We start from the raw sequence: 15,958 nt of genomic DNA, 5'->3' as shown, positions 1-15,958 counted from the left end.
GTGTGGGCGGAGCCATGACCGAAGTGGAGATTAGGACGGATTGGCTGAGATGTAGTTTATTAAGGAATGAGGGTGCGATATTGTCCTGCGCCTTTGAGTTCCAGGCCAAGCTGGTGTAAAGAGCGAGTTCCAGGACAGCTGAGTTACACAGAGAAAAAGCCTGTCTCAAATTAATTAATTAATTAATTAAAAAAGTGAGTCCAAATAATCTTTATGGGACTGGAGTGATGGCTCAGCAGTTAGAATTACTGTCTGCTCACAGAGGACCTGAGTTCAATTCCCAGCACCCACATGATGGCTCACAACCATCTATAATGAGATCTGATATATTTATATACAGATAGAACACTCATAAAATAAATAAATAAAAATAATAAATAAATAACAAAAGCATTCCTACATCTCTCATCTTTCTTCTCTCCCCTCTCCTCTCCGCCCCCCACCTCAAAGCCTCTCTAGCTTTCTCCTCTCTTTTTTTCTTCTCCCCAAATATGCAGAAATGAACCCTGTCAGACAGGAATTGAGTATTTTTCAGCCATCTCCCATTGTCAAAAAAGAAATTCTAGATTCAAGAGCTGTAGAGATGGTTGAGTGGTCAAGAGCACAGACCAATCGATATTACAACACAGACGGGAAAGGGGCTCATGAGAACTCACCCCAGCTGAGGAGCTATTGGCAACAGGTGGCTGTTAGGGGAAGAGAAGTTGTTTTTCTTTCTAGGTGTAGCAACTGGTAGGTTGCTTGTGCTTCCGTGCATCGCTGCACACCCACGTGCACAGGGGAGGCACTGGTTGAACTCTGGCTATCCAAAAAAAAAAAAAAAAGACAGGGATGTGGGAGGGGTGTTTGGCAAGGTGGGAGGAGAGATTTGGGAGTAGATATGATCAAGATACATTGTAGACATATATAAAATTGCCTATGGATAAATCTTTAAATATGCTTTTTTTTAAAAAAAAAAAGATTTCTTTATTTATTATGTACACAGAAGAGGGTGCCAGATCTCGTTAAGATGGTTGTGAGCCACCATGTGGTTGCTGGGGATTAAACTCAGGACCTCTGGAAGAACAGTCAGTGCTCTTAACCTCTGAGCCAACTTTCCAGCCCTAAATATGCTTTTAAAATATCTGGATTCCTTTGAAAAAGAGAAATCCCATGAAGAAAACCTGCTATCCTGGATTAAAGAGGAACAAAGACAGGGGGTAAGGCCTTGTTTGGGAAATGTTGGTGGGTCAGCCCCTCACATGCCCCCCTTACATGGAGTTTCCACCAGTGGACAGCAGTGTGGGACCACCTCTGGGAGAACACTAGAGGGACCAGGGTCATCTGCTTCGGGGACAAACTGAAAGAAAAAGGCAAGTTTCTGAGAAGAAGAGAGCTTCTTGAGTAGTACCTGGAACTGCCAAATACATGGCAGGTATCTCCAAGCTGACTGACACTATTTATTTCTTTTTGTTGTTGCTGTTGTTCATTTGTTTGTTTTGGTTTTTCCAGACAAGGTTTCTCTTCATAGCCTCGGCTATCCTGGAACTCTGGAACTCACTCTTCAGACCAGGCTGCAATTCATTTTTTTTTTTTTTTTTTTTAAAGGAACACCAAGCATTACAGCTGGGAAATGTTTTATCAAATTCAAAAACTTGCCAGGAGTGGTGGTCATGCCTATAGTCCAACATTTGGGAAATAGAGGTAGATGGACCTCTGTGAGTTCAAGGCCAACTTGGTCTACTTAGTAAGTTCAAGGCCAACCAAGGTTATATGGTGAAACCCTGTCACAAAATAAATAAACCAATGCAGAATGCAGTGTAAGTCCCTGTGTGCAGCATTCCGAATATTTACAATTGTTCTAAGTACATTTGGAACTAAGAGAAGTAAATGATTACAGATGATGCTGTCTTCTCTGTCTTCAGCTCTCGGCCCTTCCTCTGCAGGTCCGTCTCCCTGTGGGCATGGATTTGGTATTTCTTGTCATGTTTGTATCTGTTCTGTCCCCAACCTGAGCATCCCAGAGGTGTATTAACACCTGTGCTTGTTGTCAAGGATTATCTGCATATGCCATAGAACTTTATGTGACCACAAGGAAATTTGTGTATAGCCATGGTGACATGCTCTGAACAATGGCATTATTAAGCAATTTCACTGTGCAAATGTCATACTTAAACAAAGTTAAAACATTATCAGGGATTGTAATCTTCTGGGACCAAAATATTTTCATAGAGAGCCTTTACATAGTCTCCATGGCAACTTGAACTTCTGATGTCACATTGCCCCTCGTATTTTAGCTATGTGTGTTCCTGCTTCAATCCTCCCAGACTAAAAACATGTAGAGGTCAGAGAATTCGTACCATGTTCTCTTTTGCACAACAGTATTGCTCTAGTATATTGTGCTCAGTAACATTCTCATTGATAGGAATTATCATGTAGAGCTTGGCTATAGAGTATTTTGCTATGAATTGGCTTCATGGGGAAGAACTGCTTCAAACAGAGGCCTTGGTATAAAATGTATTAGAAAAAGGCCACCAGACACTCATGTGGTCCAAGTTAACCAGTGACAGCACACCCAAAGGAGGACAAGGACAGAGCATGCCACTCAGTGGGAAGAGGAGCCTTAGCTTAGGACTTTTGCTCGTGTTGCCCACAGCTAAAGGGAGGCCAGGGGAAGAGGGTCATCTGTGGCTAGGGAGCTGTCCTGAAGCAAATTAGCAATGGCAGACCTCAGTCATCTTTGTTCCTGAAAACATGGATGTTGGGAGTCAGTCACAAGCACTGTGTTGTGTGGAAAAGATTTGGGTCCTACAACATACCATTGTATGTTCCTTAAGAAACACCACATTCTGACCACCAGCTGGGCTAAGGAGCAGACTCAGGGACCTTGTTCCTTAGAAATGTAAGCTAGACACTCTCTCTCTCTCTCTCTCTCTCTCTCTCTCTCTTTCTCTGTGTGTGTGTGTGTGTGTGTGTGTGTGTGTGTGTGTGTCTGTGTGTGTTTGTGTGTGTGTGTGTGTGTGTGTGTGTGTGTGTGTAACTCCAACATTCAGGTGGCTGAGGCAGGAGGATCACTGCATGTTTCTAGCCATCGTCAACTATATAGTAAGGTCCAGGCCAGCAGGGGGTACACAGTGAGATCTAGTCCCCAGAATACAAAAGAAAAGAGAAAAAGAGGAAGGAGAAGGAAGGTGTGGAGTGGAGTGTTAACCCTGGGAGACCAGTGATGCTGGTGATAGTGAACGGGAAACCATGAAGCAAGCAATACTAACATTTGGAAGTATGGTTGGAAGGCCCCAAGGGAGGCAAGGATGATTCAAGTTGCAACCTAAGAACGTGCACTATGCCACCTCTGCCCTTGGCAACATCTGGAACTGATACAGATATGATAGGATGAAAGGGTAGATTATTGAATCTACTTTTAAAGAGCAACAACTTCTGTAAAATAGTTTTTGGGTTTTTGTTTTGTTTTGTTGTTTTTTGTTTGTTTGTTTGTTTGTTTGTTTGTTTGAGACAGGGTTTCTCTGTGTAGCTTTGGAGCCTGTCCTGGAAGTCACTCTGTAGACCAGGCTGGCCTTGAACTCACAGAGATCTGCCTGTCTCTGCCTCCAGAGTGCTGGGATTAAAGGCATGCGCCACCACTGCCCAGCTGTGTAAAATGTTTTACATTGCTATAGATTTTAGTTTATTACAAATTTAAAGTTAATTTTGTTATACTGTATGTATGTTTCTACTCTTGTATGTTTGTATAACTCATTTGAAATTATAATGTATAATTAAGAAATACAGATTAATAGTCATCTATGATAATCACACTTATAGTCATGTTAGTTTAGTTTTCTAAGTATACATAGATATATTTCAATTAGATAGATGACCTTCAAACACTTCAAAGACCTAAAGAATTATGGCATTTAAAATATTTTAAAAACTTAGACTTTTCTGGACAATGAGATATGTCTGCCTCTGGCAGCACCAATTACTTTAAGGAAGGTGATGGGCATCGAAGACACTCCATATAGAGTTTATCTTCTTCTTGGCAAAAATAGCCATTTGGGCAAGAAATTGTTCTTGCCTGGACTGCTTGACAAATTGTTGTATCAACTGGACATGCAAGACCCATAGAAAGGTGACCACTGAACTTTGCAAGGCAAAATGGTCCTTCAGGTTCCTGCTTCACATAGAAAACTGCCAGATATTCCACAGGACATAGAGAAAAGTAACTGAGAGACTCTAGCCCTGTGGGCTGAAGACAGATGCCCCAACTTTACAGAAGAACTTTGGATGACTGTCCACACAGCCAGCTATCTCCGTCATTCTAGATTTTTGGAAATTGCTTACAATGCTCTTCTTGTTTACTGTAGTTGGGCAGCCATTTCAGCTTTGACCTGGAAGTTCCAACCCCCATTGAGGCTTCGGTAACGGTCACGCCTACAAGGCAGAGCTGAGAGAGGATGTTGAAGATCCCAGTTCCAGATGCCGGGGCTCTCTTGGTTCCAGGACCCTGGACGCTGGAGGCAGACTGAGCAGAGTTCTCCAGAGAACACCGCCCGACTGCTACATACCTTTCCCAGACCCTACAACCAAACTATCCATTCATTTGTAAGTTACACCACTAAATAAACCTCCCTTTTAACTATGTGGAATGGCCTTAATAATTTCACCAGTAGTTTACTTTGGTAATATTATATCCTTCTGAGGTCTTTGATGTAGTTAAAGACTAGGTATTTACAATTATAATTTTCTTTGGTTATGATAAAAGATAAATTAGATATGAAACTTTAGACTCACAAATATAGAATAGAATATTTTCTTTAATTTTGCCAAATACAAATAGACTAGATATTATAACTATAATTCTTGCTTGATAACTGTTTTGTTATATGTAATTTTACTATGTTAAAGTTAAAATATTCCTTTTTGATTAGACAGAAAAGAAGAAGTGCTGTGGTATGTCATTCTGTATGCTGTGAATATGTGTTGCTCTGATTGGTTAATAAATAAAATGCTGATTGGCCAGTAGCCACAGAGGAAGTAAGGTGACAAGGCAGAATTGAGAAAAGGTACCACGACACTTGGCTAAACATAGATAAGAATTATGATTTAATTTAAATTTAAGAGCCAATCAGTAATAAGCCTGAGCTAATGGCTGAGCAGTTATAATTAATATAAGTCTCTGTGTGCTTACTTGGGGAACACAAGTGGGAGAGATTTTTCCTGACTGCCGGCAGGCTGGGACACAGAAAAACTTCCAACTACATGGAACAGACGATAACATTGTGTTAAAGACTCAAGATACATCTCCAGAGGCTACAGGTCCCTTTGATGAAATTTTCTTCATCTTCTATAACTCACCTAGCCACTGATGTACAGTCCCTCTTATCAGCTCTAACAGAAGTTTCCACACACAAGAACTTTTACTGCCTTGTGTGTTCACTTGTATGACATGTGAGTTCCTGCCTTCCCCACACTCTTCAGAACACCAATTTGGAAATCTTTGAGCCTGTATCTCCTGCAGCTCCTAAGATACAGGTAAGCTGCAGTTATTTAGAGAGCTCCCGAGCTGAAGAGTCCTGATACACTGAAGTCAGGCAATGAATTGACTGTTGCCTAATCCTCTCCAGGCAGGCAAGACATCTCATACACCACGAAATGATTGTCAATGTGACTTTCTCATTATCAGTTTCAGAGATGAGGGTTGTCAGCACCATGTCCTTAAATATGAATTGTTGGCTGGGTGGTGATGGCACACACATTTAATCCCAGCACTCAGGAGGCAGAGGAAGGTGGATCTCTGTGAGTTCGAGGCCATCCTGGTCTACAGAGTGAGTTCCAGGACAGCCAGGGCTACACATAGAAACCCTTTCTTGAAAAGCAAATATATATATAAATTGCCAAAAGGCTGCTTGTGAAGGTCACACTTCCTACCTGGCATAAAGACTCAGAAAATACTGGTCACTGAGAGAGGGCCTCAGAAAATGTTCCTGTCCTTTGAGAATCAGATCAGCTATGATCAGATTTAAACTTTGTTTACAGACATCAGTTTCTTTTCTACAGTGGGATCAGATACCCTAATAGCCCTATCTTTGAAATGCTTAGATGGGAGGAGGTTGAAGCCCCAAGTAGCTTCCTTGAAGAAGTTGGGGATTATTAATCAACCAGGATCCATGACTATGAGGCCTTTCTGAATGTGGACCTTAATTACACTTCTGGTGCCCCTAGTTTCCTGTATTACCTGTTAACAGCAAGGCAAAATGGTCCCCAACTCTGATTCCTGGAGTTTGGTGGGAAGGTGGGATATTGCATTTTCAAGAAATTCTCGGCTGCTAGCCCCAACTGTGAGGGCAGGGAATGTAGCCTGGAGTAGGTTTGGAAGCCTGTGGCAAGGTGAATGTTAGCTTCCTGGAAATACAGATTTAGAGGTCGCCCCAGAACCTCTCACAGAAGATTCCCACAGAGGAAGTCACCTCTTCTATCATGTGTCCATAGTCTGCATATATGACACCTCAAAACCCACCTGCTGATAATGTTTCCTGTAGCCAAGGCTGGCCTTCAACTCTCCACTACTAATCCTGATCCTCCTGCCTCGTCTCCCAAGTGCTGGGGTTTCAGGTATGGGCCACCACACTGCCTGAGAGTTCATCGCTGTGTACTGTGTATTAGTCTGCCAATGATGCTGTAATAGAATACCATAGACTGGATGGCTTACAAGACAGAGCTAATGTGCTCACAGTTCTGGGGGCTGGAACCCTAAGATCAAGGTGGTGACAAGTTGGCTTCTGGTGGGGCCACCTTCTCACTGTGTTCTCACATGCCCCTTCCTCTGTGCTCACTGCCCCCTGGAAACACTTCCACTTCTTGTAAGGACGTTAGCCATCAGGCTCTGCCCTTATGAGACTTCATTTAATCTTAATTAACTCCTTTAACAGCTTCAACATTTAAATTAGTGGTGGGTTGGAACACATAATTCAGTAGTAGTCTTTGCTGGAGTCTCCTTGCTTTATGATGAAGTATACCCCAAATAAATGAAATATAAATAAAATTATAAATTGTAAATTGAACATATGGTAAGTAAAAATGGGAAGAGTTCAATACTCCTTACCTACCCAACATCCTAGCTAAACACATGCGCCACAGAAGACTGGTGTTTTTCCTCAGGATTGTCAGCCAACTGGGAAAGTCTATGGCCACTACCCAGAACCAGGGAAAATATTACATACTACATATTTCAATCCTGGGGGCGGGATTCAAAATTCAAAATCTGAGTTCCAATTTCTACTGGGTGTGTATTATATTCAGCCCATTGGGATATGAACCATCCATTACAGCTGAGGATCATCTGCCTAGTTCTTCTTGAAAATGCCTAGAAATCCCCTTTCTCTTTTTAAAAACTGTTGATTGGGGCTAGAGAGATGACTCTGTGGTTAAGAGCACTTGTTCTTGCTAAGGACCAAGGTTCAATTCCCAGCACCTACGTGGTGGCTAACAACTGTCTGTAACTCCAATTCCAGGGAATCTGATGTCCTCTTCTGGCCTCTAAAGGTACTTCATGCATGTGATGGTACACAGACGTACCTGCAGAGAGAATACCCACACATATTAAATATACATTTTGTGGAGTTCTATGTATGTTATAATTCTGCATGTTATATGTTCTAAAGTTATATTTTCACCTTTTCCAAGTTTGTCATATGAAGTTTCATATTCTTTATTAGGTCTTTTAATGATTTAAAGTTTTTTAAAATTTCTTTTGAGACAGGTTATCACTATGTAGACCAGTGGGCCCCAAGCCCTCAATCTTCCTCCCAGGCTAAGTAGAAGATATTTTATTTACTGAAGTTGGTAGTTTTCTTTTCACTTGAGTGTTTATGGTCTTGTTTAGGAGATTCTATTGTCCTGGAGCCACAAAAATATTCTGTATATTCTTGCAAATTTTAAAGTTGATCCGTGTCTTATCCAGTGTTCTATTGCTGTGAGGGGCATCATCACCATGGCAACTCTTATAAAGGAAATATTTAATAGGGGCTGGCTTACAGTGCAGAGGTTTAGTCCATTGTCATCATGGTGGGGAACTGGAGGCTTGCAGGCAGACATGGTGCTGGAGAAGGAGCTGAGAGTTCTACATCTGGATCTGCAGGCAGCAGGAAGAGAGAGCCAAGCCCACTCCCAATGGCACACTTCCTCCAACAAGGCCACACCTCCTAATCCTTTCAAACAGTGCCCCTCCCTGGTGATCAAGTATCCAAATCTAAGAGCTTGTGGGGGCCATTGTTATTTAAACAACAGCTATCTGCTCCATTCCAATCGTGGTTCTGTCTGAAACTGTTTTTGTGCATGCTGTGGGGTCAGGATCCTCCCCTGCGCTGTGACTTGGGCACTGTCTGTTGAATGGCTCTTCTTACTGCCCTGCAGGGTCACTGCTCTCAGAATCATACTCCTGGAACTGTCTCAGTCTCTTTGGGCTTTTCTCTCCCTTCCCCACTACCACACAGTCTGGAATTCCTTGTGTGTATTTTCCAGCTCATTGGTTCTCTCTCTAGCTGTGGCCAGTGTGCTGCTAAACCCTGGTGAAACAAGTTATGCAAAAAGTAACTAACACACAAGCTCTGAGGACTAACTGGATGTTTGGGTAGAAAAAAAAAATGACTGCTAATTACTTTATATGTGATGAGATCATTGTATTGCGTATTTTCTTAAAAGGTCTTATTTTTGTAGAAAAATATACTGAAATATTTTTGAATAAAATGATGTAACTTCTGGGAGTTTCTTTAGAAATAAATGTGATTGGCTCAGGAGGTAAATGTACTCTGCAAGCAAGCCTGGCAACCTCGGGTTGATCTCTGGAACTAAAGGTAGAAGAACAGAACCAATCCATGACATTGCCTCTGACTTCCACACATGGGCCATATTGTATGTGTGCCTCCTAAGTGTCTGTCTGTCTGTCTGTCTCTCTCTCTCTCACACACACACAATACATTTAATAAAATAAATCAAAATCAATGAAGAGATCAGTTAGATAAGGTTGACCATGAATTGAATGATGATTTGAAGCTACACTGTGTCAACATTGTGAGGTGCTTTTTTTTTGTTTGTTTTTGTTTTGTATTTGAAATCTTCCACTGTAAAACTAAAAATCAAACACAAATTAAAATAAAATCAAAACAGCAACCACAGAAAATTGATTATTGTTTCTAACCTTTAGTATCATGGTTTTGGTCTCAGAAAGCTTCTAAGTGGAAGGTCCATTAAGACCAAGTTGGTTCTCTGGTATTGCTTTAGTGATCTGTCAGTTTCCTCTTCCTAAATGTATGAGATAGGCTCAACTTTTTGAAATTCTAACGCTTGCTCTATTACCCAGGCTGGCCCTGAGAACTCCTGAGCTCAAGTGATCCTCCTGCCTCAGTTCCCTGGGTTAAGTCCACACCACCATGCCCAGATGAGACATATTTACTTATGTTTAGTATCTGCAGTAGTTGCCAATCTGTTTCTCTTGGCTCACTCATAAAGGATTATTTGTACATGTGTTCAGTGAGTTGCTTTTAATTGCGATTCCATGTTCGTGAGGTTTTATCTGTGGCTTGGCATTCCTGTAGAGAAAGTTCACACAGCTTCTGCCAGACAGACAGAGCATCCAGAACCACTTTAAACATGATATTTAGCTTTTACTTTTTTGTGTTAACTTGAGTTCTTTTTAAAAAGACTTATTTGTATTTCCATGTCTGTATAAATGTCTGCCACATATGTGTGGGTCCCCTGGAGCTGGAGTTACAGGCGATTGTGAACTGCCTGACATGGGAACTGAACTCGGGTTCCCTGGAGGGACAGTCAGCACTCTTGATGCCTGCACCTTCTCTCTAGGCTCTGTAAATTCTTGTTCTGAGCATACACACAGAGGCCTCTGGTTAGGAATTTTGATCTCTTCAGCCTCCAGGGACAGCACACAAACCCCCATCTGCTTCAGGTCTCTGCTCTGTCAGTGTTCGGTTTCACCCCAGGTTACTACTAAGTACCCAGCTCTGTGCAGGAGAGTCATGCGTGGCAGTGGGGTGGAGGATGTGTCTTCCATTCTGTCCAGGCTTCCTTAGTTGCTGATCTTCAACTCAGACTTTTTTTTTTTTTTTTTGAGATTTTTATTTTTTTGTGTGTGTTTGTTTTGCCTGAATGTACATCTGTGCACCATGTGTGCTGTTCCCACAGAGGCCAGAAGAGGACATTGGCCCCCTCTGGGACTGGAGTTACAGACAGTTGTTAGCTGCCATGTGGGTGCTGGGAATTGAACCCAGTTCCTCTGGGAGAGCAGTCAGTGCTCCTAACCACTATGCCATCTCTGTAGCCCCAAAGACTGAGTCTTGATGCCCACACTTTAGGCTCCTGGGTTCTCTATTTCCCCTCCTCAGAAAACTCTGCCTTCCTGCTGGTTTTCTCCTGTTGGGTAGAGTTGTCTTTTGGGGGTGTGGGTGGGAGGGTCTCTGGTCAGCTCGATCATGTGTTAAAAGGCCGTGTGACTCCCTATTCCAATCTCCTGACAGGATCCTTAGGTGCTGTTTCTTCTCAAAGGTCTGATATGACATCCCCACACAACAATTCACCGGCGCCAGGAGGTGGTGGTGCATGCCTTTAATCCCAGCACTCAGGAGGCAGAGGCAGGCAGATCTCTGTGAGTTCGAGGCCAGCCTGGTCTACAGAGTGAGTTCCAGGAAAGGCGCAAAGCTACACAGAGAAACCCTGTCTCAAAAAGCCAAACAAAACAAAACAACAAAACAAAACAAAAAAAACCCCAAACCAAACAAAAAAACAACTCATCAGCAGGGTACTCTAGTTTTCTCTAGACAGCACAGCATATCATCATCATTCAGAGTCATGTGACAGATTGCTCAGAAACTAATGATTAAGAAATGGCATCTGGGGGGCTGGGGTGGTGATTGCTCTTGCAGAAGAACCAGTTTGGTTCCCAGCACCCATGTCAGGCAGTTGACAACTGCTTGTACCTCCAGCTCTCCAGGGAGCTGATGCCCTCTTCTGGTCTCTGAGGGCCCCCCTCTTACACAGGTATAAATAAAAATAAACCTAAAAATGAGAGAAAATGACACGTACTTGAAATTCTCTGGGTAATTCTTGTTTTCCTAACACAATTCAGATCTGGGAGCCACCCTAGGTCCCGGATGGGCAAACTCTCTGTAAAGGGTCGGGCAGCAACTATTCTTAGGTGTGGAAGGCCCTCGAATCCGCCCTCAGAACCACACAGTTGTGCTGCTGAGGGATAAGCAGCAGCAGAGAAGCACTGAGGCACGCCTATTTGGAGGTGGAGGGAGGCAGATAGGAAAAGATCTCAGATCCCCTGAGCCCATCAGTTTAAGGCTAGCTCAGGTAACCTAGTGAGATCTTGTCGGGAGAGGAGGGAGAGGAAGAGGGGGAAGGAAGTGGGAGGGGGGAAGAAAGGGGAGAAGAAGGGGAGAGAACAGTAAATCGTTACCATGGTTACTGAACTCTGCATTTCACACAACTGTTCTCCATCATCATGACACTCTGTTTCCTCCCCCTACCTCCTCTGCCTCCTTTTTCTTTCTGTGCTGGGAAGGAACCACAAAGCCGACCTTGACTCTCCATTTTCTCCCCTAACCTTTTACAAGTATAAAAACTATACTTTGCGTATGGGCAGGAGGGTGGCTTTGGCAAGGCAACTGGAATCTGCCTGATGTAGAAGAGCCTCTTGGGGTCCCTGTGGGGAAATTTAACTGTCTTCACTTTCCACAATAGAGCATCAGAACCTAGGTGGCCTCCTTCTCCTCCTCCTCTTCCTCCTCCTCCTCCTCTTTCTCCTCCTCTTCCTTCTCTTCCTCCTCCTCCTCCTCCCCCCCTCCACTTGATAGATGAGGGGCAGAGATGGAGGGACAGGCTTCTGGGTCCCTTGCTAGTGACAATATGATGTCAGGCTGGAGCACAGGCCTCTCACGCCAGCTCTATCTACTTTCTGGCACTCATTCAATTCCAAGCCAGATTTTACGATTATCTCCACAACCACAGAACCCTCCTGCACATGCTCATCAACAGCTCCTCTCTTTCCAGGGCAGCGGAGTTTATTTCATACAAACAGTCAATGTAAGGACTCATTCAGCTCAAGTTCTGATGTTTGTGCTGTTCACATCTGTGCAGCTGTAATGAACAGTGCCGACGCACTGTAAGAGGCATTCTGTTCACATCTGTGCAGCTGTAATGAACAGTGCCGATGCACTGTAAGAGGCATTCTGTTCACATCTGTGCAGCTGTAATGAACAGTACCGATGCACTGTAAGAGGCATTCTGTTCACATCTGTGCAGCTGTAATGAACAGTGCCGACGCACTGTAAGAGGCATTCTGTTCACATCTGTGCAGCTGTAATGAACAGTGCCGATGCACTGTAAGAGGCCTTTTGATTAGTGGTGATGGGAGATGCTCAGCGAAGTTAGGCACAGACCAAGAACTGGCTAAGTACTAAAACCACATAAATCCCAAAGGGCCTGTCCTAGTTACTGTTCTGCTGTGAAGAGGCACCATGACCATGGCATCTCTTAAAGCATTTAATTGGAGCCTCGATTGCAGTTTCAGAGGGTTAGTTCATGATCACCATGACAGGAAGCATGGCAGGGGGAAGCATGGGGCTGAGAGCTTACATCTGATCCACAGGCAGACAGGCAAAAAGAGTGAGATTGGGCCTGGCATTGACCCCTCCCCATGACACACCTCCTCCAAGGCCACACCTCCTATTCTTTTCCAAACAGTTCCACCAGCGAGGACCAAGCGTTTAGATAGGAGCCTATGGGGGCCATTCCCATTCAAACCACCACGGGGCCCTTGGGGGGCTCTAAGACAATTTTCATGCTAGAATCTGGAGAATAGAGGGATGGCTACTGATGTATAAACAGAGGTTGCCCTTGCAGGTGAAGCAAAGGACAGTAAATCTGGCCAGGCCCCAGGTCAGTGAAGTCGCTGCAGAGATTGCCGGTCCAGTGACATACTATACGGCCCAGTGACTGATATACTATGCTGCCCAGTCACACACTATATTGGTCTGTATCTAAGCTCCACAAACTCAGTCCCTGTATCTCTTATCATTTCTTGGTTCTCTCCTAGACCCAAAGCCACCCTAGCATTCAATAAAAGATGATTAAGTGATCAAAATCAGTCTTTAAGGGGTGATCCTTGAATGTGGACCCTTGGAATAGGTGCCTTTTCAGGGTACCTATCCCAGCAGCATTGAAAGCATTCTTTAATAACAACAAAACCCTTCAAAAGATTACCCTCGGGGTGGGGATTTAGCTCAGTGGTAGAGCGCTTGCCTAGCAAGCACAAGGCCCTGGGTTCGGTCCTCAGCTCAAAAAAAAAAAAAAAAAAAAAGAAAAAAGATTACCCTCTCCTCCCTGCAACCAGGGTCCAACCCTAAGGAGGTCACCTTCATCCTCTGGATGACTGTCCATTCATCTGCTCTTTGTCACTTAAGCTTAAGAGTTTTGTGCATTCTGGGTATGAGTACTTTGAATGCATTGCCCTCCAAACATCATGGAAATTGAATCCCAGGAAACCAATATTTATGAATGACTCAGAGGTGCTCAGGATGTAGCCATTTATAAAAAAGCCTTAGGAATAAGAGATTCCTGGAGGGGCTGAAGAGATTGCTTAGTGGTTAAGAACACCGACTGCTCTTCCAAAGGACCTGAGTTCAATTCCCAGCACCCACATGGCAACTCACAACTGTCTGTAACTCCAGTTCCAGGGAACCCAACACCCATTGCAAAACATCAGTGCACATAGTAGAGAGAGAGAGATTGATTCATTCATCCATTCCTGGAATAATTTGTTACCTCCACACTCACTTTCCTTGGGAAGTTCTAATTCTCAGCCAACATCAATTAAACCACCCCACTGTCTCTTAGGCTGTTTTCTCCATCTGGCAGACGATACCCTTAGAAGTTAAATGACTTCCCGTCAGGATCACTTGGAAGACAGAAAGTGACACAATTTACAGTTCCAGACCTCTTTTCAGCTATTTGTTAGATTAACATTTGGTTAGATGGAGCTAGATAAAGGCGCAGACCTGTGTGTGGCCTTGGTGACTATTATGAATTTGCTGTTCTCTGCTGCCCCCTGTTGATGGAGAAAGGGAGAGCAGATTCCAAGCCTAACCTTGCTCAGGTCCCAGAACCAGCACCGTAAAGATCCTCTGCTGACTTCTTAGGAATCCAAATCATGGGGTCCCACCTCCACAAGACTGCCTTAGAAGCCTGGGGGTGGGGTTGGGGGGTGGCTCGGCAGTCTGCCGCAATCAGAAATTGCTGTTTTGTTTTAGGTACTAAAGTTCTGGCTCTGTAGTCATTAAAAAAAAAAGCCTCAGCCTGTCCACACTGCTTCTGTCCTCGGGATCAACATGCAGTAGTTAACATTAAGCCATATCAAGAGTGCCTTTACCTTCATATTTTTTCCATTGGTGAGAGTTAAGCCTAGGGCCACCTGCATGCTAGGCAACTGCCCCACAACCACCCACCCCTCTCTCCTGGCTCTATCTGCATTCATTCTTGTCAATGGCTCTGTAGCAGCCCTGGCAGGTAAGTTTGAGAGGGACAGCATACCCATCTGACAGCTGAGACAGAGGTGGAAAAGGCTCCTAGAATGTCATGGCACTAGGTCACTTGGCTGTAAGTGTCAGGGTTGGGTTCAGATCCAAGGCTTCCGTTTGGATGTCCATGCCCAGGACTTCAAGTGCTCTGCAGCAGGGATCCTTTGTTGTGGGGCTGTCCTGCAGGTTTCAGGGTGATCAGCAGCATCTCTGGGCTCTCCCCACCAGATGCCAGTAGCACCCCACCCTAGTTGTGACAACCACAAATCTCTCCAGACCTTGTCAAGCACTCCCCGGCTGAGAGTCCCCTGCCTTACAGCCATCGCATAACTGGGTAGCCAGCAATCTTTGCCTTCTTTGGAGGCAATTTCCAAACAAAAAGCTGCTTTTTGCTTCTAGGCCATCTAGGGTCCAAAATACCAGTGTGAATGTTAGTCCCCTGCAATGTCTCAAAATTAACGGTTATTCTATAATACCATCTAGTATTTGGGGGTGTATCCAGATTTATCCAGTTCATGGCCATTTTCCATCCCCATCAAGGTAGATCCAATCTGGACTCTCAGATTGTACTTGTAGCTGTTAAGTCTCTGCTGGTGTAGCAGAGACGATGTCTCGTGGGTCAAGTGTGGCCCACCACAGGCTTTTGAAACAGGCTTCTGCTGGAAGGTAGCTGTCCTCATTCAATGGTGCACCATCCCTGGTTCTTATGCTACTAATAACTTCTCATGCTAGCGAGTAACTTCCAAAGAAACTACATGCCCACAGTGGCTAAGATATTTGCAAACTTCATAGAAAAAGTTCAGCTTGTAAACTAGACCCTTCTCATTATTTTTAGTACAATGTTGGCTGTTCAGGAATCAAAGACAAAAAACCTCTTCTTCATCAGAAAACCTCCCTTATTTAATTGAATTTCTTTTTCTGTGTTGGAAATCGAACCAGGGGTCTTTGTGCATGCCGGGCAAGCATTCTGCTGCTGCACTGCATTCTGGCCCCAAACTTTTTTTTTCTTTTTCCAGAGCTGAGGACCGAACTCAGGGCCTTGTGCTTGCTAGGCAAGCGCTCTACCACTGAGCTAAATTCCCAACCCCTGGCCCCAAACTCTTATATTTTGATTATAAACACTTATACATCAAGTTTTTTAATTAAAACTTCATGATACACACACAGTTTTTGAGACAGGGTTCCATGTAGCTCTGGCTAACCTCAAACTCACTATGTAGGTAAGGCTGGCTTTGAATTCCTGGTCCTCCTTGGTCAAGTGCTGGGATTAAAGGCATGAATCATGACACCCAGCTCTTAAAACAGAAAATATTGGGGCTGGAGACATGACTTGGAGGTTAAGAGCCCTGGTTGTTCTTGCAGAGGACCCAGGTTCAGATCCCAGTACC

This window comes from Onychomys torridus, chromosome 3, assembly GCF_903995425.1.
Source record: "Onychomys torridus chromosome 3, mOncTor1.1, whole genome shotgun sequence".
In the NCBI taxonomy this organism is placed as follows: Eukaryota; Metazoa; Chordata; class Mammalia; order Rodentia; family Cricetidae; genus Onychomys; species Onychomys torridus.
Note: the sequence above shows the minus strand (reverse complement) of the source record.